Here is a 14,170-nt window from a genome sequence, read left to right on the forward strand (position 1 = left end):
GAGAAGTGCCTGCTCCGGAGGCGTCTTGCGAACAGCGCTAAAAGCACGCGAACATCGCGTTTCTGTGCTTTCCTGAACAGCTTGCGCTGGGACAGTTACAGCCGTGTTTTGCAAGCTGTCCGGGGTTCTGAGGCACTAAAAGTGCGGATGTGTGGCCACTGTGCAACACGAGAACCGGCTGCTCTGAAAGCCCTTCCTGCTCTTCCCGTACGCTTTCTAGCAGCTCTACGGACACACACACGTCAGCCTCTTCACTGTCCTACACAGCTAGCACGCTGGCAGTTACTGTCAGCTTGGAACCAGCCGCGCAGAAGGCAGTCGCCCTCCAACCGGCGAACAGTGCACATTCGCGGCCACACGCGAGCTGGCCGCACTCGGAGCTTTCGCGGCTCTTCTCTCGCTCTTTCCCGCAGAGCTCCGGCGATGCACAACTCGAACCGCGAAAGCCGCAATGAGCTTTGTGCAAGCTGCGCAGAAGAAACAAGGCACTAAACCGGCAAATGTCCAGCTAATCTCCCACGTGAAAAGGGTCAGCAAGGAAAGCTCTTGCTGCTCTTCACTCGCTCTTGCTAACAGCCCAGAAGCATTGCGACTCTTCTCTGGATGATTTGCCCACCAACACTTCACATCAGCTCAAGCCGGCTGCCCGGAGGAAAAGCGGCTAGGAAAGATCGCAGAAAACACGGTTGTTGCCGCACGAGAAGTGCCTGCTCCGGAGGCTTCTTGCGAACAGCGCTAAAAGCACGCGAACATCGCGTTTCTGTGCTTTCCTGAACAGCTTGCGCTGGGACAGTTACAGCCGTGTTTTGCAAGCTGTCCGGGGTTCTGAGGCACTAAAAGTGCGGATGTGTGGCCACTGTGCAACACGAGAACCGGCTGCTCTGAAAGCCCTTCCTGCTCTTCCCGTACGCTTTCTAGCAGCTCTACGGACACACACACGTCAGCCTCTTCACTGTCCTACACAGCTAGCACGCTGGCAGTTACTGTCAGCTTGGAACCAGCCGCGCAGAAGGCAGTCGCCCTCCAACCGGCGAACAGTGCACATTCGCGGCCACACGCGAGCTGGCCGCACTCGGAGCTTTCGCGGCTCTTCTCTCGCTCTTTCCCGCAGAGCTCCGGCGATGCACAACTCGAACCGCGAAAGCCGCAATGAGCTTTGTGCAAGCTGCGCAGAAGAAACAAGGCACTAAACCGGCAAATGTCCAGCTAATCTCCCACGTAGAAAGGGTCAGCAAGGAAAGCTCTTGCTGCTCTTCACTCGCTCTTGCTAACAGCCCAGAAGCATTGCGACTCTTCTCTGGATGATTTGCCCACCAACACTTCACATCAGCTAAAGCCGGCTGCCCGGAGGAAAAGCGGCTAGGAAAGATCGCAGAAAACACGGTTGTTGCTGCACGAGAAGTGCCTGCTCCGGAGGCTTCTTGCGAACAGCGCTAAAAGCACGCGAACATCGCGTTTCTGTGCTTTCCTGAACAGCTTGCGCTGGGACAGTTACAGCCGTGTTTTGCAAGCTGTCCGGGGTTCTGAGGCAGTAAAAGTGCGGATGTGTGGCCACTGTGCAACACGAGAACCGGCTGCTCTGAAAGCCCTTCCTGCTCTTCCCGTACGCTTTCTAGCAGCTCTACGGACACGCACACGTCAGCCTCTTCACTGTCCTACACAGCTAGCACGCTGGCAGTTACTGTCAGCTTGGAACCAGCCGCGCAGAAGGCAGTCGCCCTCCAACCGGCGAACAGTGCACATTCGCGGGCACACGCGAGCTGGCCGCACTCGGAGCTTTCGCGGCTCTTCTCTCGCTCTTTCCCGCAGAGCTCCGGCGATGCACAACTCGAACCGCGAAAGCCGCAATGAGCTTTGTGCAAGCTGCGCAGAAGAAACAAGGCACTAAACCGGCAAATGTCTAGCTAATCTCCCACGTGAAAAGGGTCAGCAAGGAAAGCTCTTGCTGCTCTTCACTCGCTCTTGCTAACAGCCCAGAAGCATTGCGACTCTTCTCTGGATGATTTGCCCACCAACACTTCACATCAGCTAAAGCCGGCTGCCCGGAGGAAAAGCGGCTAGGAAAGATCGCAGAAAACACGGTTGTTGCCGCACGAGAAGTGCCTGCTCCGGAGGCTTCTTGCGAACAGCGCTAAAAGCACGCGAACATCGCGTTTCTGTGCTTTCCTGAACAGCTTGCGCTGGGACAGTTACAGCCGTGTTTTGCAAGCTGTCCGGGGTTCTGAGGCACTAAAAGTGCGGATGTGTGGCCACTGTGCAACACGAGAACCGGCTGCTCTGAAAGCCCTTCCTGCTCTTCACGTACGCTTTCTAGCAGCTCTACGGACACACACACGTCAGCCTCTTCACTGTCCTACACAGCTAGCACGCTGGCACTTACCGTCAGCTTGGAAGCAGCCGCGCAGAAGGCAGTCGCCCTCCAACCGGCGAACAGTGCACATTCGCGGCTACACGCGAGCTGGCCGCACTCGGAGCTTTCGCGGCTCTTCTCTCGCTCTTTCCCGCAGAGCTCCGGCGATGCACAACTCGAACCGCGAAAGCCGCAATGAGCTTTGTGCAAGCTGCGCAGAAGAAACAAGGCACTAAACCGGCAAATGTCCAGCTAATCTCCCACGTGAAAAGGGTCAGCAAGGAAAGCTCTTGCTGCTCTTCACTCGCTCTTGCTAACAGCCCAGAAGCATTGCGACTCTTCTCTGGATGATTTGCCCACCAACACTTCACATCAGCTCAAGCCGGCTGCCCGGAGGAAAAGAGGCTAGGAAAGATCGTAGCAGGCACGGTTGTTGCTGCACGAGAAGTGCCTGCTCCGGAGGCTTCTTGCGAGCAGCGCTAAAAGCACGCGAACATCGCGTTTCTGTGCTTTCCTGAACAGCTTGCGCTGGGACAGTTACAGCCGTGTTTTGCAAGCTGTCCGGGGTTCTGAGGCAGTAAAAGTGCGGATGTGTGGCCACTGTGCAACACGAGAACCGGCTGCTCTGAAAGCCCTTCCTGCTCTTCCCGTACGCTTTCTAGCAGCTCTACGGACACACACGCGTCAGCCTCTTCACTGTCCTACACAGCTAGCACGCTGGTAGTTACCGTCAACTTGGAAGCAGCCGCGCAGAAGGAAGTCAGACAATTACTCCAACACCGGAAGTGCCTGCTCTAAAAGTTCTTGCTGCTCCTCACCGACTCTTCCCACCACATCTACAGGCTCAGAAACATTGAGTCTCTGGGCTTTCCTCCACCACCAGGACTCTGACACTTACCATCACCTAGAGCTGCTGCACAGTGAGAAATAAATCTTAAAAATCACGAACGTCAGACGATTGCTCCAACACCAAAAGTGCCACCTCTGAAAGTTTAGTTGTGTACATGGTGGCAAAAGTCAGAGTCCTGATTTTCTAGGAAAGAACGGAGCCCCAATGTTGCTGGGCTTGTAGATGCGGTGGCAAGAGCCACTGAGGTGTTTTCAGAGCTGGCACTTCTGGTGTGGGATCTACCGTCCAACGTTCATGATATACAAGTGTTTTCACTGGGCGGCCATAAGCGCACGGTGGTAAACGTTGGACTGCTGGTGTTCTAGGAAATCTCGCAGTCCCAATATTTGTGAGCCTGTAGATGCGGTGGCAAGAGCCGGGCAGGAGAAGCAAGAGCTTTCAGCAATGTCACTTCTGGTGTGGGAGCAGTCTTCTGACGTTTGTGATTTTTAAGATTTTTTTCAAAAGGGACTGCTGAGTTGAGGTGATGGTAGACGTCGGAGTCCTGGTGTCCCAGGAAATGCCGGATCCCCAATGTTTGTGAGCCTGTAGATGTGGTGCCTAGAGCTGGTGAGAAGCAGCAAGACCTTCCAGAGCTGACACTTCTGGTGTGGGAGCAGCTGTCCGACATTCATCATTTTTAAGCTGTGGTTTAACACTAGGCGGACAGCTCGAGCTGGTGTTAAATGTCGGAGTCCTGGTGGTCTAGGAAATCCCGGAGCCCCAATGTTTCCTGGCCTGTAGATTTTTTTTACGCCTGTAGATCTTTACCACCCTGTCCTGGTGGTCTAGGAAAGCCCGGAGCCCCAGAGTTTGGAGCCTGTATGTGTGGTAGCAAGAGCCGGTGAGGAGCAGCAAGGGTATTCAGAGCTGGTCACCATGTAACAAAAGGTTCAGGATTTTTAAGATTTTTTCCCACTGAGCAGTAGGGACTGTTTCTCACTCCTTACAAATGAGTCCTTCGTCAGGAAAAGAAAAAAAAAACAGACTTCCTCTTCCATTAATTGTTTCTCTAAGCTATATGGGTACGTGACTATGTTTTATAACTGTATTCTTGTCCTGGTTCTGGCTAGGATAGAGTTAATATTTACCTGAGCTGGGTGGAGTACTGAAGCTGGTAGCCCCTATGGCTGGGATAGTTAACTAATTAGCTAACTGCTGGGGCTCAGTATGTAAGTGAGGAGGGTGATGAAAGGAGCCTCCTGCTACTTGGAAGAAACTAGGTGTGGAGATTTGTTGTAAGCCATTATACTATATTTGTATTGCATCACTGTTTTGTTTTCTTCTGTCATTACCGTTAAATTTACTTTTTGTTCAATCTCAACCCACGTGTTTGGTTTTTTTCCTGGTTTTCTTTTGTTTACCAAATCTCCCCCTGTTCTCTTGGAGGGTGGGGGGGGAGTGAGAGAGAGACTGCGTAGTCTGGTCCCGATCGGGGCTGAACTACAACAATTCTTTAAGTGCATACATATATAGTTGTGATTAACTTATTGTCCCCTATATCAATCCCCCCTTTTTATCACACTAAGTAAATTCTTTTACTTAAACAGTTTCCCTGAATGATATGAAACATCATACATGGTTTTGTTTAGTGACGGGGGGGCCTAAGGTGGTAGCTTCTGTAGGAAACTGCTAGAAGTCGCTCCCCTTTGTTCAGTGGACTCGGCCGGGCCTAGAGCGGACCCACTGCTGGCCAAGGCCGAGCCAATTGGTAGCAGAATGTCCCGTGATAACACCTCTGCGATAACGTATTTAAATAGGGGAAAACAGAAAAAAAAAAGGGAGAGATGTGAAGCAGCTGAGCGGGGGGCAGAGAGGGGGAAGCGCGAGCCTTGTGGGCCTTGCAGGCCTCACCCTCTGGCCTCCCGCCGGGCAGCCGACTGGGCCCAACTCGGCCCGGCCTGGCTGCAAGAAGTGGAGAGGAGCAGTTGAAGTGAATAAGATGTAAAAAGGATCCTGAGAGGCATCTGCCAGCCTGTTGTGAGGAACGGCTGCAGACGCCAAGGTCAGTGAAAGAGGAGGGGGAGGAGTAATGCGGCTCCTGGCCAAGATTCCTCTGCAACTCGTGGTGACGACCATGGTGGAGCAGGTTGTCCCCCTGCAGCCCATGGAGGTCCACGGAGGGGCAGAGATCCACCTGCAGCCCGTGGAGGACCCCACGCCGGAGCAGGTAGAGGCCTGAAGGAGGCTGTGGCCCATGGAGGGCCCGCTGGGACAGCTGTTCTAGAGGGACTGCACCCCGTGGAAGAGATGACCCACGCCGGAGCAGTTTCACGGAGGACTGTGGCCTGTGGGAGGGACCCCACGCTGGAGCAGAGGAAGAATGCAAGGAGTTCTTCCCCCGACGATGACACAGAGGCGTGTGATGAACTGACTGTGACCCCCATTCCCCCCCCCCCCAGCCCCAACCCCCCCCTCCGTGCCGCTCGGGAGGGGAAGGTAGTAGAGATAATGTTAAGCCCGGGAAGAGGGAGGGGTGGGGGGAGGTTATCTTGTTCCCTGTCTCATTCTCCTGCTAGTTTTAGAAATAAATGAGTGTTTTTCCCCAAGTCGAGTCTGTTTTGCCTGTAACGGTAACTTTAAAAATTTCTTCCCGTCCTTATTTCAAACCTCGAGCCGTTTTTCTTATATCATCTCCTCCTATTCTCTCGGAGGGTGGGGGGAGCGAGAGAGAGACTGTGTAGTCTGGTCTCGATCGGGGCTGAACTACGACAGTGGCCCAGCTGTCTGAGAGCAGTAGCAGCTGTCATTCTAAACATTCAAGAAGCCTGAAAGTTCACTCTAGGCCAGAAAATGACTGTCCTAGTTTCCCAGACTGTATCTGCGATCCTTGAAGCAAAAGGAGGGCATTGGTTTTCCCCACAAAGGTTCCTGAAATATCAAGCTATAATGGTTGAACAGGATGATGTTGAAATCATGACCACAAACATCATCAATCCGGCCTCATTCCTTGATGGGAACATCGGGGAGCCGGTGAGTCATGACTGCGTGGAAACAATTGAAACCATGTATTCTAGTCGAACGGATCTTAAAGATGTCCCTGTCGATGGAGCCGAACATTGGTTCACCGATGGAAGCAGCTATATGTTAAATGGAAGGCGACATTCCGGATATGCTGTTACCACTTTTGAAAAGGTGATAGAGTCCAGGCCACTATCAGCCGACGTCTCAGCCCAAAAGGCCGAGATCATAGCCCTTACCTGAGCCCTGGAGAGAGCCCAGGGAAGGACTGTAAACATTTGGACTGACCCTAAATATGCCTTTGGGGTGGTACATGCCCATGGAGCAATATGGAAGGAAAGAGGACTGTTAAATTCTCATGGAAAAACCATCAAACACGCAGAAGGGATTTTGAAAATCCTGAATGCAGTCCAGCTTCCCAAAAAGGTGGCAATTATGCATATTAAAGCACACCAGAAAGTGAGCACAGAATTGGAAAGAGGAAATGAGCTGGCAGATAGGGAAGCAAAACAAGCAGCTAGAGAAACAATCAAGGTAGAGGGTGCGCTAATACCTGATGGACAGGTATTTCTAGAAGGTAAACCAGAATACACAAAGGAAGTCGGCAAACTTATTAATGATCTAAAGGGGTCATATAATGAGGAAGGGTGGGCCAATTACTACCCCTCACACGGGAGGGTAGTAATTCCCTCCTACATGATATGGTCAGTAGTCCGAGAAGAACTGGGGGGGAGGGGGGGGCAGAAGCCCTATATAAAGATCTCATCAGGAACATAATAGCGCGAAACTTAGACACTACCGTTAGACAAGTAACTCAACAATGTGATCTTTGTCTCCAGACTAATCCTAAAGTTGTAAAAGGGCCGAAACTTGAAAAAATCGGAAAGGGGAATGGTCCGGGACAACGTTGGCAGATTGATTTCTCAGAACTCCCTAGAAAAGGGGGGTATCGATACTTATTAGTACTTACGGATACCTTTTCAGGCTGGCCAGAAGCTTTCCCGTGCGGAACTGCTAAAGCCTGGGAAGTAACCAAAATACTGCTCCAGGAAATAGTACCTAGGTTTGGAGTCCCAGCAGTAACGTCCTCGGATACAGGACCACATTTTGTGTCCAGAATAGTACAAGCAATTAGCCACCATCTAGGGATAGAGTGGCAATTACATATCTCTTACTGACCACAATCAAGTGGCCAGGTGGAGAAAATGAATCACCCAATCAAACAACAGATTGTCAAGTTGGGTCAGGAAACTAATCTAACTTTACCATTAGCTCTTATACGAATACGAACCAGACCAAGAGCAAGAGAAGGGCTTAGTCCATTCGAAATTCTATATGGACGACCCTATGGGGTACAAAAGGGAACGTCTTCACAAATTGGTGAAGAAATAATGACCTCCTATATGGTGGCACTAAACAAACAATTAAAAAGAATTGAAAAACATGCAATGGGAACACGTCGTAGGGGTCTGGATGGGCCTGTTCACGATATACAACCAGGGGACTATGTATATGTTAAGTCTCTTACAGAAAAAACTCTGGAACCACAGTGGGCCGGAACTTTTCAAGTCCTCCTCACCACCTACACGGCAATTAAGGTAAAGGGACAGAACTCCTGGATACACCATACTCGGATCAAGAGAGCCTCTGCAACCTTGTGGAAAGTAACTCCAGACAACAACGAAGACTTGAGACTTAAACTCGTTCGAACGGATAAGGGCAGGAACACTGCAGTAGTGAACCGGAGGGACACCACAGCAAACGATACCGGACAAAGAAACCGGGACCGGCCAGTAACTAATCTCGCCCAAATCTGTCATCGGTGCAGTTTATATCTTATTTGTCATTTTATTATAGGAAATATAAAACCCATTTTAGCAGGTCACCAAAGGCAGTACGTTATCTACAGAAGTAGCTGTACTAATCCACTAGACCAACTAAATCCTAAAATGACCAATTGTTTAATTGGAATTGTGATTGGGCTTACAATATTTTCCTGCATCTTACCACTAACTTGTAATCAAAAGGACACCAAATGGCCGTGGTCTCACGCCTCCCTTGGGTTTACAGGAAGCATGGGACCACCTTTTAAACGGTCGGGCTTAAACTTGGCCACTGTGGTTATGCACAAAATGGAAATGTACTCAGGGCATGAGTGGGGCTGGGACAGAGGCAACAGGGATCCTTAATACTGTGGTGCGCCCCGTTGTGATCTTATTGATTAGCTTAGGAATTTTATTAATATTAACTATTGTGCTGTACCTATGGGTTTGGAGAATGTTTAAGAAAGTAACACTGTCGTAGTTCAGCCCCGATCAGGACCAGACTACGCAGTCTCTCTCTCACTCCTCCCACCCTCCGAGAGAACAGGGGGAGATAATGTAAGGAAAAACGGCTCGAGGTTTGAGATAAGGACGGGGAGAAATCCTTAAAGTTACCATCACGGGCAAAACAGACTCGACTTGGGGAAAACTATTCATTTATTACTACAAACAGCAAGATAATGAGACAGAGAACAAGATAACCTCCCTCCACCCCTCCCTCTTCCCAAGCTTAACATTATCTCTACTACCTTCCCCTCCCGAGTGGCACAGGAGGGGGAAGAGGGAATGGGGATTGCGGTCAGTTCAGCGTTGTTTTACGCTGCTGCTTCATGGTTGGGGGAAGAACTCCTCACATTCCTCCCCTGCTCCAGCGTGGGGTCCCACCCCTACGCCACAGTCCTCCGTGAAACTGCTCCGGCGTGGGTCATCTCTTCCACGGGTGCAGTCCCTTCAGAACAGCTGTCCCAGCGGGCCCTCCATGGGCCACAGCTGCCTTCAGGCATCCACCTCCCCCAGTACGGGATCCTTCATGGGCTCCAAGTGGATCTCTGCTCCTCTGTGGACCTCCATGGGCTGCAGGGGGACAACCTGCTCCACCATGGTCGTCACCACAGGCTGCAGGGGAATCTTGGCCAGGAGCCACATTAGCCAAAACCCTGGCCCTTAGCACTAACCCTGGCCCCTAGCAGTAACCCCGGCCCCTAGCCCTAACCCTGGCCCCTAGCCATAACCCTAGCACCTGGCCGTAACCCTGGCCCAAAACCCTGGCCCCTAGCCCTAACCCTGGCCCCTAGCCCTAACCCTGGCCAAAAACCCCAGCCACTAGCCCTAACCCTGGCCCCTAGCCCTAACCCTGGCCACAGCACTAACCCTGGTACCTAGCACTAACCCTGGCCCAAAACCCTGACCCCTAGCCCTAACCTTGGCCCCTGGCCCAAAACCCTGGCACCTAGCCCTAACCCTGGCCCAAAACCGTGGCCCCTAGCCCTAACCCTGGCCCGTAGCCCTAACCTTGGCCCATGGCCCAGAACCCTGGCCCCTGGGCCAAAACCCTGGCCCCTAGCCCTAACCCTGGCCCCTAGCCCTAAGCCTGGGTTCTAGCCCTAACCCTGGCCCCTAGTCCTAACCCTGGCCCAAAACCCTGGCCTCTAGCCCTAACCCTGGCCCCTAGCCCTAACCCTGGCCCCTAGCCCTAACCCTGGCCAAAACCCCGGACACTAGCCCTAACCCTGGCCCACAACCCTGGCCCCTAGCCCTAACCCTGGCCCAAAACACTGGCCCCTAGCCCAAAACCCTGTCCCCTAGCCCTAACCCTGGCCCAAAACCCTGGCCCCTAGCCTCAACCCTGGCCCAAAACCCTGGCCCAAAACACTGGCCCCTAGCCCTAACCCTGGCCCAAAACCCTGGCACCTAGCCCTAACCCTGGCCCCTAGCCCTAACCCTGGCCCAAAACCCTGGCCCCTAGCCCTAACCCTGGCCCCTAGCCCTAATCCTGGCCCAAAACCCTGGCCCCTAGCCCTAACCCTGGCCCACAATCCCGGCCCCTAGCCCTAACCCTGGCGCAAAACCCCGGCCACTAGCCCTAACCCTGACCCACAACCATGGCCCCTAGCCCTAACCCTGGCCCCTAGCCCTAACCGTGGCGCCTAGCCCTAACCCTGGCCAAAATCCCGGACACTAGCCCTAACCCTGGCCCAAAACCCTGGCCCCTAGCCCTAACCCTGGCCCCTAGCCCTAACCCTGGCCCAAAACCCTGGACCCTAGCCCTAACCCTGGCCCCTAGCCCTAACCCTGGCCCAAAACCCTGACCCCTAGCCCTAACCCTGGCCCACAATCCCGGCCCCTAGCCCTAACCCTGGCCAAAAACCCCAGCCACTAGCCCTAACCTTGGCCCACAACCCTGGCCCCTAGCCCTAACCCTGGCCCCTAGCCCTAACCCTGGCCCCTAGCCCTAACCCTGGCCAAAACCCCGGACACTAGCCCTAACCCTGGCCCACAACCCTGGCCCCTAGCCCTAACCCTGACCCAAAACCCCGGCCCCTAGACCTAACTCTGGCCCCTAGCCCTAACCCTGGCCCAAAACACTGGCCCCTAGCCCAAAACCCTGTCCCCTAGCCCTAACCCTGGCCCAAAACCCTGGCCCCTAGCCTCAACCCTGGCCCAAAACCCTGGCCCAAAACACTGGCCCCTAGCCCTAACCCTGGCCCAAAACCCTGGCACCTAGCCCTAACCCTGGCCCCTAGCCCTAACCCTGGCCCAAAACCCTGGCCCCTAGCCCTAACCCTGGCCCCTAGCCCTAATCCTGGCCCACAATCCCGGCCCCTAGCCCTAACCCTGGCCCAGAACCCTGGCCCCTAGCCCTAACCCTGGCCCCTAGCCCTAACCCTGGCCCAAAACCCTGGCCCCTAGCCCTAACCCTGGCCCACAATCCCGGCCCCTAGCCCTAGCCCTGGCCCAAAACCCCGGCCACTAGCCCTAACCCTGGCCCACAACCATGGCCCCTAGCCCTAACCCTGGCCCCTAGCCCTAACCGTGGCGCCTAGCCCTAACCCTGGCCAAAATCCCGGACACTAGCCCTAACCCTGGCCCAAAACCCTGGCCCCTAGCCCTAACCCTGGCCCCTAGCCCTAACCCTGGCCTCTAGCCCTAACCCTGGCCCCTAGCCCTAACCCTGGCCCAAAACCCCGGCCCCTAGCCCTAACCCTGACCCAAAACCCCGGCCCCTAGACCTAACTCTGGCCCCTAGCCCTAACCCTGGCCCCTAAGCCTGGCCCCTAGCCCTAGCCCTGACCCAAAACCCCGGCCCCTAGACCTAACCCTGGCCCCTAGCCCTAACCCTGGCCCAAAACCCTGGCCCCTAGCCCTAACCCTGGCCCCTAGCCCTAACCCCGGCCCCTAGCCCTAACCCTGGCCCACAATTCCGGCCCCTAGCCCTAACCTGGCCCAAAACCCTGTCCCCTAACCCTAACCCTGGCCCAAAACCCTGGCCCCTAGCCTTAACCCTGGCCCAAATCCCTGGCCCAAAACCCTGGCCCCTAGCCCTAACCCTGGCCCAAAACCCTGGCCCCTAGCCCTAACTCTGGCCCCTAGCCCTAAGCCTGGCCCAAAACCCTGGCCCCTGGCACAAAACCCTGGCCCCTAGCCCTAACCCTGGCCCAAAACCCTGGCACCTAGCCCTAACCCTGGCCCCTAGCCCTAACCCTGGCCCAAAACCCTGGCCCCTAGCCCTAACCCTGGCCCCTAGCCCTAACCCTGCCCCAAAACCCCGGCCCCTAGCCCTAACCCTGGACCCTAGTCCTAACCCTGGCCCAAAACACTGGCCCCTACCCCTAACCCTGGCCCCAAGCACTAAACCTGGCCGCTAGCACTAACCCTGACCCAAAACCCTGGCCCCTAGCCCTAACCCTGGCCCCTAGCCCTAACCCTGGCCCCTAGCCCTAACCCTGGCCCAAAACCCCGGACACTAGCCCTAACATTGCCCCACAACCCCGGCCCCTAGCCCTAACCCTGGCCCACAACCCTGGCCCCTAGCCCTAACCCTGGCCCAAAACTCCGGCCACTAGCCCTATCCCTGGACAAAAACCCCGGCCCCTAGCCCTAATCCCGGCCCCTAGCCCTAACCCTGGCCCAAAACCCTGGCCCCTAGCCCTAACCCTGGTCCACAACCCCAGCCCCTAGCCCTAACCCTGGCCCAAAACCCCGGCCCCCAGCCCTAACCCTGGCCCAAAACCCTGGCCCCTAGCCCTAACCCTGGCCCAAAACCCTGGCCCCTAGCCCTAACCCTGGCCCACAACCCCGGCCCCTAGCCCTAACCCTGGCCCAAAACCCCAGCCCCTAGCCCTAACCCTGACCCAAAACCCTGGCCCCTAGCCTTAACCCTGGCCCAAAACCCTGGCCCCCAGCCCTAACCCTGGCCCAAAACCCTGGCCCCTAGCCCTAACCCTGGCCACTAGCCCTAACCCTGGCCCAAAACCCTGGACCCTAGCCCTAACCCTGGCCCCTAGCCCTAACCCTGGCCCAAAACCCTGACCCCTAGCCCTAACCCTGGCCCACAATCCCGGCCCCTAGCCTTAACCCTGGCCCAAAACCCTGGCCCCTAGCCCTAACCCTGGCCCAAAACCCTGGCCCCTAGCCCTAACCCTGGCCACTAGCCCTAACCCTGGCCCAAAACCCTGGACCCTAGCCCTAACCCTGGCCCCTAGCCCTAACCCTGGCCCAAAACCCTGACCCCTAGCCCTAACCCTGGCCCACAATCCCGGCCCCTAGCCCTAACCCTGGCCCAAAACCCCGGCCACTAGCCCTAACCCTGGCCCACAACCCTGGCCCACAACCCTGGCCCCTAGCCCTAACCCTGGCCCCTAGCCCTAACCCTGGCCAAAACCCCGGACACTAGCCCTAACCCTGGCCCAAAACCCTGGCCCCTAGCCCTAACCCTGGCCCAAAACCCTGGCCCCTAGCCCTAACCCTGGCCCAAAATCCCGGCCCCTAGCCCTAACCCTGACCCAAAACCCCGGCCCCTAGACCTAACTCTGGCCCCTAGCCCTAACCCTGGCGCAAAACCCTGGCCCCTAGCCTTAACCCTGGCCCAAAACCCTGGCCCAAAACACTGGCCCCTAGCCCTAACCCTGGCCCAAAACCCTGGCACCTAGCCCTAACCCTGGCCCCTAGCCCTAACCCTGGCCCAAAACCCTGGCCCCTAGCCCTAACCCTGGCCCCTAGCCCTAATCCTGGCCCACAATCCCGGCCCCTAGCCCTAACCCTGGCCCAGAACCCTGGCCCCTAGCCCTAACCCTGGCCCCTAGCCCTAACCCTGGCCCAAAACCCTGGCCCCTAGCCCTAACCCTGGCCACTAGCCCTAACCCTGGCCCAAAACCCTGGCCCCTAGCCCTAACCCTGGCCCACAATCCCGGCCCCTAGCCCTAACCCTGGCCCAAAACCCTGGCCCCTAGCCCTAACCCTGGCCCCTAGCCCTAACCGTGGCCCCTAGCCCTAACCCTGGCCAAAACCCCGGACACTAGTCCTAACCCTGGCCCAAAACCCTGGCCCCTAGCCCTAACCCTGGCCCCTAGCCCTAACCCTGGCCTCTAGCCCTAACCCTGGCCCCTAGCCCTAACCCTGGCCCAAAACCCCCGCCCCTAGCCCTAACCCTGACCCAAAACCCCGGCCCCTAGACCTAACTCTGGCCCCTAGCCCTAACCCTGGCCCAAAACCCTGGCCCCTAGCCCTTACCCTGGCCGACAACCCCGGCCCCTAGCCCTAACCCTGGCCCACAAGCCTGGCCCCTAGCCCTAACCCTGACCCAAAACCCCGGCCCCTAGACCTAACCCTGGCCCTAGTCCTAACCCTGGCCCAAAACCCTGGCCCCTAGCCCTAACCTTGGCCCCTAGCCCTAACCCTGGCCCAAAACACTGGCCCCTAGCCCTAACCCTGGCCCCTAGCCCTAACCCCGGCCCGTAGCCCTAACCCCGGCCCAAAACCCCGGCCCCTAGCCCTAACCCTGGCCCACAATTCCGGCCCCTAGCCCTAACCCTGGCCCAAAACCCTGGCCCCTAGCCCTAACCCTGGCCCAAAACACTGGCCCCTAGCCCAAAACCCTGTCCCCTAACCCTAACCCTGGCCCAAAACCCTGGCCCCTAGCCTTAACCC

The sequence above is a fragment of the Chlamydotis macqueenii genome, chromosome 26 (assembly GCF_036417535.1).
Source record: "Chlamydotis macqueenii isolate bChlMac1 chromosome 26, bChlMac1.mat, whole genome shotgun sequence".
Taxonomy (NCBI): domain Eukaryota; kingdom Metazoa; phylum Chordata; class Aves; order Otidiformes; family Otididae; genus Chlamydotis; species Chlamydotis macqueenii.